Source organism: Mastomys coucha, unplaced genomic scaffold (assembly GCF_008632895.1).
Source record: "Mastomys coucha isolate ucsf_1 unplaced genomic scaffold, UCSF_Mcou_1 pScaffold21, whole genome shotgun sequence".
NCBI classification, from domain to species: Eukaryota; Metazoa; Chordata; class Mammalia; order Rodentia; family Muridae; genus Mastomys; species Mastomys coucha.
In genome coordinates, this window is record NW_022196904.1 from 68,049,240 (window position 1) to 68,062,300 (window position 13,061).

At 40.2% G+C, this 13,061-nt stretch overlaps 2 long non-coding RNA genes across 3 annotated transcripts in view; one reads left to right on the plus strand and one right to left on the minus strand.

Moving 5' to 3' along the window:
- The window catches only part of LOC116100587, an 8,233-nt gene extending 7,261 nt beyond the window's left edge, over nt 1–972 (minus strand). Inside the window, exon 1 of one of the 2 annotated variants that reach the window (XR_004122658.1) lies at nt 871–972. This is a non-coding gene — a long non-coding RNA (uncharacterized LOC116100587). Of the gene's footprint in view, nt 1–854 lie in introns of both variants that reach the window. The other variant, XR_004122659.1, reaches the window with a different exon arrangement.
- Nucleotides 973–1,093: 121 nt separating this feature from the next.
- LOC116100589 lies at nt 1,094–7,459 on the plus strand. Its single transcript, XR_004122661.1, has 2 exons — nt 1,094–1,429; nt 7,144–7,459. It is a non-coding gene; the product is annotated as an uncharacterized LOC116100589 (long non-coding RNA).
- The last annotated feature ends 5,602 nt before the right edge of the window (nt 7,460–13,061 follow it).

Consider the following 13,061-nt stretch of genomic DNA (forward strand, 5'->3'; position numbering starts at 1 on the left):
ATATATATATATATGCAGAAGTAGATACATATAGTCACATACATAATATATATGTATGTATACACACACCTACTTTATGCTGTCATTGAGAAGTAGTTATATACTACAACATGAGATTATTAAGGATTTAAACAGTTATCTCTAAAAAAAAAAAATAAGAATATTGTTACAAAAGCCCAGTCCAGCTAATGCACTTGGAAAGTACAATACTACAGATACCATTATCTCATAAGTTGTTAGGAGTCATGTCTCCCTGACTGTCCCAATGCTGTCCTTTTCCTATGAATTCCCTTTGGCTAAGCTCAGTGCAGCTGGCTGACTTGACCCATCTGTGTCTTTTATTCCCAAGAGCTCCCAGTTCTTGATCATTTATAACATCAATTCCTTCAAAAATTGAATTTCAATCTTCTCGTTGGGCATCCTCCAGCATGTCTGGTTTGGGTATCATGGTTTTGATCAGAATATTCTGGAAATAACCATCGTCTTTCTTGGCAAGCCACATCAGGTAACTCAGAAGCAGAATGAACTCTTGGCTTTACCATCATGTTTAGCACCACTTTCGACGACTGTCACCATTACTCCATAGAGACTTAGTTTCCGCATTTATAAATGAAGATGGTAATGTTATCTTTATTGTGAAATGTTTAAATTTAATAATTGAAGTGCTCAGGGAAAAGAGACAGGATGGTCGGCAGGATGATCAGGACCAGATACCGAGGAAGACCTCGTTTCCAAGAAGTCAATAGATAAGAAAACTAAATAAATAGATAAATGGTGAGTTTTAGGACAAAGCCTAAGTCCAGCCCTGTTTACCAGGTCTGTAACCTTCACCAAGTTCCTTAATCTCCTCATACCTCAATTTCCCCATACCTGTAGAGTAGAGTTATAGTAACTCTCAGGGATTTCATGGGAATTGAAAAAATCACATGTGCAAGTTAGTTGGAGGAATGCAGGGCAGCAAATCAGTGAAAGTGAAGCAAACATTAGCATCCTTGTCATTGGCAAACTAGCATGTGATGTCACAGAGTAAAGTCATCATAGCCTGGCCTTTGAATTCTAAAGCTATTTCTGTGCTTTGTCCCTGGGATGCTTTGTGATCTTCCTCTTATTTTTCTCTCAGCTGTCAGGAAAACAGCATTTGTTTTATTATTATTATAAGACAACCTATTGTCGCCCTTTAAATCTGTGGTGAATAACTAGGCCTCAGTCACAGAATCCAAAAGCCATGCTTCATAGACTTGAGTATAATGGGTAAGGGGCTAGTCCTACTTTCTTGTTTCTTTTGATTTTTCACCCTTAATTTAATGCTAGGCAGCTGGGTAAACATTCATCTAAAGTATAATGAGCCAAAGACTTTGTCATCTGGTCAACTAGCACAGTAGAGCACAGAGTGCTCTAAAAGATGCTGAACATCTTCCTCAGGTTTGATGTAAGTAAAAGAACATACTCATCAATATTGCCAGCCACAAGGAGTGTCCCTCAAATCAATGTTCAACTTGACCTCAGATCCCTAAAGTCAGCAAATCAAGGACCTGTGGCCCCAGACTCAGGAGAAGTCTGGGTTCCTGTAATTCACCATTACCATACTTCCTGCCCTACTGTGTCTTTGACCTTTGTCTGGCTGTAGTCCAATAGCAGATGTACTTCACTGATTTATCTGGTCTCCATAGTATGACTCTGTCTTCAGCCTTGGTCTGGTTCCATCTGTGTTTGGTTGCCCAAGTTATTCTCACTCCATCTGATCCATGCCCATCCCCTGAGTCAGCAAGTAATTGCTCCAGCCTTCCTTCCATTCCAGGAAGGAAAATGGATAAATGCTTCCTGGGAAAGAATTCACAGATGCCATGTTGCATCTTAAGGATCTGTGACACTACAACTAGTCAATATTCAGTTTACTGTGTCTACTTCAAGACAATCCACATCTACCAATACTGAAAATGAATGTTCCAGGGAAATGGGGCTAAGGTGGCTTGTTAAGCCTTACAATTTCTTCATCCTTACCAGAGCCCGATGCGACTATATTAGTAGCAGACTCCCTTATTAAACTTTCTTAATAAAAACATCATCACTAAAATACCTCTCCATTTCACATGTCCCTTCCATAGGGTTGGTCACCCTTGCTGTGATGGACATTTCATTAGATTTTCTTCCAAATTTCCCTCTGTCTAGAAAACCAATAAAAAAAAAAAATTCCAATGTTTTCCTTTCTTTGTGAATCTGGAATGAACAGTTTAGAAACAAAACTCTGAAAAGCAATGGGCAAAGCTGAAAAAGACAGGCAGAAATCTGGTAAGAGAGAAGAGAAACATAACAAAAAGGAGTCTAAAATGATAGGTTACAATTAGGGTTACCAAACCAGTGGTGAGGAATGGGTTTGAGCATAAAGTATACAATGAGAAGAACTTTCGTAAATGTAAAAGCTCCAATTCAATTAAAACCTGCCTTTTATGTGTCAGACGCTGGCTGGCTGAGGCAAGATAGAAAGATAAGACATGATTTCTGTGCCCTGGCGAGGATGGGAGGCAGACATGTTATATTTATTTTTGAAAATGTTATGACTGTTTATTCCTTTGTTTGGCATTGCAGGCCTGAGAAACTAGCCTGCCAGAGCTGAGGGGGGAAGGGAAGTTTATGGCATCGAGTTGAGCAATAGAGATGGTTCCACTAGCAAGAATCATGGTGGCGGCTGAGAGATATCACTAGATGAAAAAAAAAAAGAACATCTGCAGGGACACACTGTGGGGTTTGGTGAAACTTACACAACCTCTACTTACCAACTTCTTACAGTCCCTGCCCAAGTGCCTCTTTTAGTCCTTGAATGTGCTTTTTCTTCACACTGCAATGGGCTCAGGCTACCCAGTATGACAACATCTTAACATCTCTTTAGATATATTTCTAGCCTCCCTTTGAACAAAGACTTCACATAAGAATGTTATTTAGCCTTAGCCCTTCATGCACCATAGTACAGAAAAGAGATTCATGTATACAGTCAGGAACAATAATAATAAAATTCAGCAAGCTCAATGAAAGCCAGGTTTAAAATCTAATTATGTCCCAGAAAACACTAGCGGATCCATTTAAAAGCTCTTATAATTTATTAGCATTCGCTGAGTGGCCATATGTAATGTAAAAATGTGAAAAACGTGAAAAAAATCACATTTCCTATATGCCAGAAAGAATCATTTAAAAGACATAATGGAAACAAAATTACATTTAAAACAGTAAGCAAAAAAAAAAAAGCAACAAATTACAATAATGACCCTAAAAAGATATGCAAAGGCTCTTTATAAAAGAAACTACAAAGTTGAGAATGTATAATAGTTCTAAGGAAATAATGATTCTGGATAAAAAGACCAAAACTTTCTGACAAGTCAACACTTCAAATCGGTAGGGCATAACATTAAGATAACAAAACTTAAAAATCTACTTAGCTATTTTTAATATTTGTCCAAAATGATAATAAATATCTTCTAGAAAAAAATCAAAAAAAGGTACCTTTACTTGGGAAAAATATTACTTAATATTACTAGATCCTTCCATGCAAAATTATCTTACAAAATTGTGATAACCCAATAAGCACAAAAGAAACCAAAGAATCAATGCTCTCCCAAAACTACAGTATCATCTAGAAATAAACTGTATCTAGTTATTCTATAGAACCCTGCATGGCAATGAGGGGAGGAGTTACTAGCCAATGAAAGATGCTATAAAATCACATGGAACATTCAGGAAAATGTCAGTATGTGTGCATGCCCAAATAAGTTCACATTGCATTAAAGACTTAAATGTAAAAACTGAAAAGAAAAATATCTTAAAGTCATCAAAGTTTGAAGATATAATTGAAAAGAAAAGGGCAATATAGAGGATACTATGAAGAAGATGTGAATAGTACAACTATTAAAATGTAACCATTCATATGCAAAAATAATAATCAAAATAAGTATGCATGTTAAAACTGGGAACAAATATCTGCAAAAGATTGAAAAAAAGTCTAGCCATATTTGGTACATGCCCAGATCTTTGAAGAATGTAAAAATGTTAAGGACAAAGAACACTTGAAATAATAATCAAAACCATTAAAGCGTTGCCAGAGACTAAAAATAGAAGATGCCCTTTTATATGGGATTTGCCAGATGTGATAACCAGGGTGTCCAGAGGGGGTGGGAACTCACCGAGATGATGATCACATGGCACAACTCTCAGCAAATTCACAGAACTGTGCCTAGGGGTGTGTTCCTTCCATCACAGTGACTCAGGATGCTAATGGTGGAGCATTACAAATTCCTGGCCTGCCTGGAGTGACTTCAAGACCATCCTGATCACCTATTGAAATCCTATGTCAAAATAAAAGTTTAAAAGAGGTCTGAAGATATAGCTCAGTGGTAGAGCACTTGCCTAGCAAGTGAGAGGGCATGGTTTCAATCTCCTGAACTGCAGAATAGAACAGGGGGAAGGAAGAGGAAAAGGAGCAAAAGGAGTTGAAGGAGGAAGCAAAGGAAATTAAAAAATATAAAGATTATTTTTGTTACATACAGATCGTCTCGGCAGTAATATAACAAACAAAATGATGTCTATCAAATCAAATTGTTAAACATTTAAAACTATATTGATACTTAATGGTAGCATCAGGGAGATAAGACAGACATGTTGAAATGCACCGGCTCTGGGTGAGTATAGACCTAGCCTTGGTAGAAAGTAGCACATTGTGTCTAGGAATGTTCAAGATATAACAAACCGTTTCCAAAGAGAGCAGTACAAGGCTTGTTCTCACTGCTTAGCTTCTAGAGAATGTTCTCAAAATGTGAAAAAAATAAAACAGAACCATAATCTGGATTTTCTGTAAAACCAGGGAAATTCTTGAAATTTGACCATAATACATAAAATCCAATTTCAGGTAGAAAAAGAAGGAATAATTAGCAAGGGATGAAAAGGGAAGCTGGGCTATGTGAGTGGAGATACTCGCTGCAAAGCACGAGGTTAGGTTTCTATTTCCTGTCCCATCATCTTCAGAGTAGGAATTCAATTTTCCGACTGTTTTATGGTCCTAAGATGACAGGTCAGACTCTAGCTGTTGTGTCAGGAAAGAGGAAAGAAGAAAGTCAAATACACCTACATGCCAACTGAGTCACATCCTTTGAATGAGTTCTGTGTTTAAAACATCACCCCACCCCCTCCATGTATGATGGAACAGTAACACTCACTTCTCTTTTTTTCCCTAGTATATTAGATATTTTCTTTATTTACATTTCAAATGATATCCCCTTTCCCAGTTTTTGCTCCAAAAAATAAATCCCTGTTCCCTCCCCTCTTGCCCTGCTTACAACCACACCCTCTCCTGCTTCCTGGCCCTGGCATTCCCCTACACTGGGGCATAGAACCCTCACAGGACCAAGGGCCTCTCCTCCCATTGATGACCGACTAGGTCTTCCTCTGCTACATATACAGCTGCAGCCATGAGTCTTACCATGTGTGCTCTTTGGTTGGCAACACTCACTTCCTAAACAGTACCATCACCTAATACACAGAAGATGGTTGCTATGCAAGAAAAGCTTAGCAGCTTTGTCGCAGCAGTCACTAGATAATACATTAAAATGAAGAAAGGTGGTGAGAAAGCTCAGTTAGTAAATGATTGCTCTGCAAACATGAGGAACTGTGTTCACACTTCAGAATCTGTGTTATTTAAAAGAAATTACATGTAATGACAATTAATTAAAAAAAAGAGGCCATAAATTTGAAAGGGATCAAGGAATGATATACAAGCAGTAGGGTTCAGAGTAGGGGGAAAGTTATGTAATTATGTTATAATCTCACAAATAAAAAATAATACAAATAAATTAATTAAGTGAATTTTAATATGTACATGGTGGAGATGGTCAACTATAATCCCAGTACTTGGGAAGAGAGACAAGAGAATCTCTGAGGTTTATCAACCAACCAACCTGCCCTACTTGCAAATTCTACACCAGTCAGGAACCCTGCCTCAAAGTAAGCAAAGTGGACACTGGGAACAATGTCTGAGTTGATATCAGGTCTTCCTGTAGCTTTATGGCCGTCATGAGGACCAGGTCCTGTGAGAGACTCTGTCTGTCTCAAAAGAATAAATAAATAAATAAAAATTAAAAATTAAAAAAGGTGGAAAGTGATGGAGAAAAACAAGCAACATCAACCACATACTCATGCTAGGGCAAACATGCCTGAATACACTGAGCATGATAAATGCATAATAACATGCATGCCTGTCACACACACACACACACACACACACACACACACACACACACACACATACACACACACACAAATATGATTTTGGGGGTGGGGGCTAGAGAATGGTGCAACTAGGAATTGATCTCAGGGTCTTGTGTGTGCTAACCCAACTTTTTAACATCAAATTACATTCGCAGGCCTCTTCTGACATTCAAGAGTTTGAAACAGAAACACACTGAGTTGTCTAATGTGGCTTTGATGTCACTATAGTCCAGAAGGACCCTAAACTTGTGATCCTCCTGCCTCAGCCTGCTAAGTAGTTGGAATTTCAGGCCTGTGCCATTTGGTCCTGCTTGGGTAGTCTGTTAATTGAACATAGTAATTCAGTGATATTAGAAAAGCCCGGAAAGGAATATAAATAAGTTGCAACAGAGGCCCAGGCCTTCAAGAACTTGGTTCTCAATGTATCACTTGCTTATGAATATATTAAAAACTTATAAACCAGGTCATGGAGTCCATCTTCTGAGGAAGAAAGGCTAGCCGCTGTTGATGAACGTCCATCCACCAGGCACAGTGGGGCTCAGCTTGCCTCCCTCTGCTCCTAAGGAACCAGTTTCTCTTAAGAAGGTCACATTATTCATGAAACAGTCTGTGGTAGTGTAATGAAAACAACCTATTTTTCACTTTATCTATTTTTGAAATGTTTGTTTTAACTGGGTGATTAGCCAGTTTTGTTAAGGATGTGCTGACAGACATAAATTAGCTTTTGAAAGCTCTACTTGAAAAAAATACAAATGTAAACAAAACCAAACATAAAAAAACAGTCTGCATGTGATTGGTGTGGTTATTTTAAGAATACAATGCAGTCTCTCTGCTGTGAGCACCGCTGAGAGCTGAGCTTTTCTTTAACACCATTTTTACCTCTCTTTTTTTCAGCCAATTCAGCCATTTGGTATCTGACTTGAAAAATCGCAATAGTTACATCTGGACATGTGCTCTGTCAACACCTACACTGGGGTCCTGAGTCCCAGCTTGTGTTCCGGGCATGCAAGACTGCACTAACAAAACCAGGGTGCTGTTGATTTGCAAGACTCTGGTTTGTTCCGTTCAAGAGTGCGCACCTAGCAGCAGATGCAGCAGATGCAGCAGATGGCCTGAATCCCTGCGCCTTGCAGAGAACTAAACTGCTAGTGTGGAAACCAGCTGCCTTAGCAGGATGAGATAAATAAAATGAAAAGTCCCCTCCAATCCAGCTGGAGGTCCCTCAGTCAGTACAGAAAGCATGGCATCTGCCTGGCCATGCTAAAGACAGGGCAAATTTCAGATCAGAATATAATCACATGGTTCATAATGGCTTCCTTCCAAGTCATGAGGGACGAAAACACCTGACTCATAGCACGTCCCATCAAATACTTGAAACGTGTTGGCTGGAATCCAGGATGCTCCTTGGTATCCTCTTTCAAGCTGAGAGGTAAGGCAATTTCACAAGACAAGTTGGATGTGGGTGGCATTCTAGAGGAAGGTATCTGCAGCACTCACAGGTTGGTCTGACATCACTTTCTGCTACCTATGCAGAGTTTGCAGAGGAGAAAAGAGATCAGCTCTTTTTTTATTAATAATAGTTCACCCCTTGTAAATTGCCCCAAAAACATCACAAGAGAATTTTTTTTAAATAAAAGAGCTCTCTTAAATTTCTATTGTCCTCAGCAAGTTCAATAGCCTCAAATTAATTTTGCAAATAATTGTAGCTTATAAAGGGATTCTGAGTAAACCAAGAGGCAGAAGCACCAACATGAAGTGAAGGAAACTCTGAGATGAGCAATGAAGATCACTCTTGCTGCCCTGCTGATGCAGCAGGGCCCAGTGTTGAGGCAGGAGCAGTGGGGATCCATAGCTGTTTCTCAGTCTCCTGTTTGATCACAACAATAGCACAAAGAGCTATCATTTTCATTTCCTCCCAGGACAGTGTTAAAGAATATACAGAACACGTGTCAGTGACTCAACCGTCAAATTGTTACATTTGCATGTTCCTGATTTGTTTGGCTGAGTCCTTCTAGCAAATGTTATGATCTCCATGTGACAAGAAGGAACACTGATTCCAGAGTCACCAATCATTTAAGAGGCAGGAGTAGAACACTAGGTTTGCAGATCTTACCGACTCAGCTGGAATTCTGCTTGCAAGTGTTACACCCCAGGTCTTTCCAGGTTGGGAAGGCTGGGGAGAAGTTGCCAGATGTGAAAGGAAGAGGTACCAAAAATGATACTTGCCTCCATCCAGCACCTGCAGGACAACACCAGTCTCAAATTGAAATTTCCTGCCACCTATTCCTTTCACTCCCCCATGGGAATATTTCTGTCTTCCTCACTTTAATCAGGATATGTATAAAGACCATCTACTGAAGATATAAGTCATTTGAGGAAAAATGTTGTACCACAGACACATGACAGCTTTTACCACTGCCACACACAGGCAACCTATAATAGCTCGAGACTTCATTTAGAGAGTGAGAAGGTGAATTACAGGATCCTTGTGTGTTCTTTTCCTGGGTCACTCTTTATCCAAAAGGTAAATCCTTAGTAGAATCATAAAGATATTGATGGTAGGTTTGGTGGTTTGAATAATGTCCTTCATAAGCTCACATATTTGAATTCTTAGTCACCAGGGAGTGGCACTACTTGAGAAGGATTAGGAGGTGTGGCCTTGTTGGAGGAAGTGTGTCAATGGGGATGAGCTTTGAGTTTCAAAAACCAAAGCCAGGCCTGGTGTCTCTCTTCCTGCTGTCTGCAAATCCAGATGTAGAATTCTCAGTTACTTCTCCAGTACCATGTCTGCCAATGTGCCATTATGCTTCTGACTGGGATGATAATGGACTAAACCTCAGAAACTGTAAGCAAGCCCCAAGTTAAATGGTTTTTTTTGTTGTTGTTGTTTTGTTTTGTTTTGCTTTTTGTAAGAGTTGTTGTGGCCATGCTGTCTCTGTGCAGCAAATAGAATACATGACTAAAACAGAAGTTGATACTAGGAAGCAGGGAATCGCTGTGACAGACTTGACCATATTGTCTGCTGGTAGAAAGTAAACTTTGGAACTTTGAACTAGAAAAGCAATTGAATGCTTTACATAAAGCTTAATGGGACATACTAATAGGAACAGGAAAAACACTGTGTTCTGAGTGATGATGATGATGATGATGATGACGACGACGATGATTATGACGTGGCTGAAGAGATTTTAGAGGAAGAGAGGACTATTAGTAAGTGGCCTAGAGATGGTTCTTATGATATTTTGGCAATGAGTGTGTCTGCTTTCTACCCTTGTCCAAATATCTGCCTGAGACGAAATTGGAGTGGGCGTGGCATCTGACAAAATAGACTTCAAATCAAAGCTAAACAGAAGAAATGGGAGGACATTACATACTGCAGCACCAAAAAATCCACCAAAAGGACACTGCAATTCTTAATATCTGTGCATTAAACACAAGGGCACCCAGGTTCATAAAAGAAACAATTCAATATCTTAAATCACATACTGACCATCACATACTGTTAGTAGAAGACTTCAATACCCAATTTTTGCAAATGGTCAGATTCTCCAGACAAAAACTAAACAAACAAAAAATACTGGAGCTAATTGATTTCATAAACTAAACTGACCTGATAGATTTTTTTTTTTAGATAATTTCTTTATTTACATGTAAATTTCTCCTTTCCCAGTTTCCCCTCCAAAAAACAAACAAACAAACAAAAACAACAAGAACAAACCCCTGTTGCCTTCCCCCTCCCCATGCCTGCCACCCCACTCTCTCCCACTTATTGGTCCTGGCATTCCCCTACACTGGGGCACAGAACCTTCACAGAGCAGAGGTTCTCTTCTCCTATTGATGATCGAATTTGCAATCCTCTACTATACAGATGCTGCCAGAACAATCAGACCCCTCCACATACAGTCCTTGGTTGGTGGTTGAAACCCTGGGAGCTCTATGGGTACTAGTTAGTTCATATTGTTTTTGTCCTAAGGGGCTGCAAACCCCTCCATAGGTCCCTTCTCTAACTCCTTCATTGGGGACCCTGTACTCAGTTCAATGGATGGCTGTGAGCCTCTACATCTGTATTAGTCAGGTACTGTCAGAGCCTCTCAGGAGATAGCTATATTTAGGCTGGAAAAAACAATGAATTTATGAAATTCTTAGGTAAATGGATGGATCTAGAGAATATCATCCTGAGTGAGGTAACCCAATCACAAAAGAACACACATGGTATACCCTCTCTGATAAGTGGTTATTAGCCCAGAAGTTTGGAATACAGGAAGAACAACCCACAAACCACAAGAAACTCAAGAAGAAGGAAGACTAAAAGGTAGATACTTCATTCCTTCTTAAAAGGGGGACCTAATAGATTTTTATAGGAATTTCACTTAAACACAAAAGACTATACATTCTTCCCAACACTTTCTGGAACATAATCCAAACTTGACCACATACTATGACACAAGGGAAATCTCAACAGATACAAGAAAATTAAAAACAAAACAAAACAAACAAACAAAAACACCCTGCATCCTATTTGGCCACTATAGATTGATGTTGAATATTAATAACAATAGTAACAACAGAAAGCTTATACAGTCATGGAAACTAAATAACTCACTCCTGAATGAAAAAAAAATAGATCAAGAAAGAAGTTGAAATTTTTCTAAAATTGAATCAAAATTAAATCACAATACATCCACACACACTTTGCATGACAGCAGTTTATGAGGCAAAAGCTTCATGGAAGCCAGTCTCCTGCATCATCTCCTTGGCATTCCCTAACTCAGAGGTAGACCAGATATGTCCTTGCAAACTTGTGTGCTAGGTGCCCACCAAGATATGATTTACTAATAGCTAGACAAATTTGGACATTGCTCTGACCTTTACAATGTTCCAACATCTTAGCCAAACCCTGGCTTGGAATTTTGTAAAGAATGTTACCCATCCAGACTAATTGCCTTCGGCATTGTGGGTAGGGCATTGAAGTTTACAGAATGGGAGACTTATCCCAGGGCAAGGTCAAGGAGAATCCTCATTCTCAGTCAAGTACTGAAGCTGAACCACTCTAGGCTGAACCACTCTAGGAATTAGCAAGAAAGAGATGTGTCTCTACTAGCCCAGAAGACTAGAATAGTGGGCGTTTTTATTAAGGATGGGTGGGACCTTAAGCAGAGTGTGTGTGTGTGTGTGTGTGTATGTGTGTGAGAGAGAGAGAGAGAGAGAGACACTGTGCTGCAGTCAGCATTCGCAACTTGAGATTTGAGCTTCGAGCCTCTACCCTCCTGGCTGGCTCACCCGCAGCCCCCCACCCCCCGGGACTCTGGCAGGGCCCACACAGACCCAAGTGTGTTTGGAACCCAGGGGAAGCTGCACCAGTCCAAAGGAGATGGCTGTTGTTTTAGACCCAGTGTGTTTTAGATGACCTCAGAGGTACCGTGACCACTGAGCTGCCAGATATTTCATTTCTCTTTTGCAATGACTGTAAAAGTCTGATGACATTTTTGAGAAATACATTCAGATCCTGTACTTCCATGTGTGTCTTCCATTATTTCTTCGCCTACACCTTGTCGACCTGACTAGGACCCTATTCCCCTGTGGGTTGGAGGAGGCCCAGACTGGCCGGCCTGTGGCACAACCAAACTTATGGGACACAATGAAGGCAATTCTAAGAGACTAGTTCGTAGCACTAAAAACCTGCAGGAGTGGGGAGGCAACGGGTTTGTTATTGTTGTTTTTTGGTTTTTCTTTGGGGGGGGGAACTGGGAAAGGAGAAATCATATGACATGTAAATAAAGAAAATATTTAATAAAAAACCTGCATAAAGAAATTAGAAACATTCATTATAGTAACTTAACAGGTCTGAAAAACTAGAAGTAAATGAAGAAATACTCAGAAGAGTGGCCCTGCACCTTGTCTGGGGAGCACAATAGAGCTGATCCTGGTTGCAAGGGACAGCTAGGCCAGCCACTGTTCTGCTATTCTGTGGTGAGGGTGAGGAAGAGATATTGCTACCTCTTTGCCTCTCATCAGCTGTGGCAGACAGGAGAGCTGGACCTGAAGTCATGAGAGTAGAGCTGACTCTGCCCATTTCTGGCTGCAGCACTCAGGAGAGCAGGCCCTGCACCAGGCAAAGAGCACAGTAGAGATGGCTCTGGTGGTGGGGTTGGGGGTGAGGCGCCCTGAGGGCATGAAAGCAAGAAAGCTGACCCTGTCTCTTGCTGGCTATGGCACTGGGTAAGATAACCAGAGCAGTGCTGAAGAGCTCACCCTGGTGGTGTGGATGTGGGAGAGCTGGCAGCTGTTCAACTCAGCTAACATTGATCCAGGACTCTAAGTTGGCCCGTACCAACATCTACCCCACCTATGAACTTCTGAAGCCTTTGAAGTGGTGGGTCCTGCAGATCCAAAGCTGCAGGACCTTCATGACACAGGGCAACAATTGTCTATCTGTGAGGAGACCCTGGGAGGATCCATATTGATAGTATAGCAGAACCCATAGGCAGAAGCCAGAAGCCAGCAGCCAGAGACATAGCACCAGACTAAAGACTATTGCAACGTACATTTGCAACTAAATATGTGTGAACCAAAGGGTATATTGTGTGACACACTATGACATACAACAGCTTCCATGGCTGTAGTGAAATGTAGAGATTTTTGTTAGTGGTGGTGGTGTTCGTTTGGTTGAGCTTCCTTCCTTCCTTCCTTCCTTCCTTCTTTCCTTTCTTTCTTTCTTTCTCTCTTTTTTTATTTATTTATTCTTTTCTTCCTTCCTTCCTTTCTTTCTTTTTTTTCTTTCTTCTTTTTCTTCTTGTTTTTTTTTTTTTTTT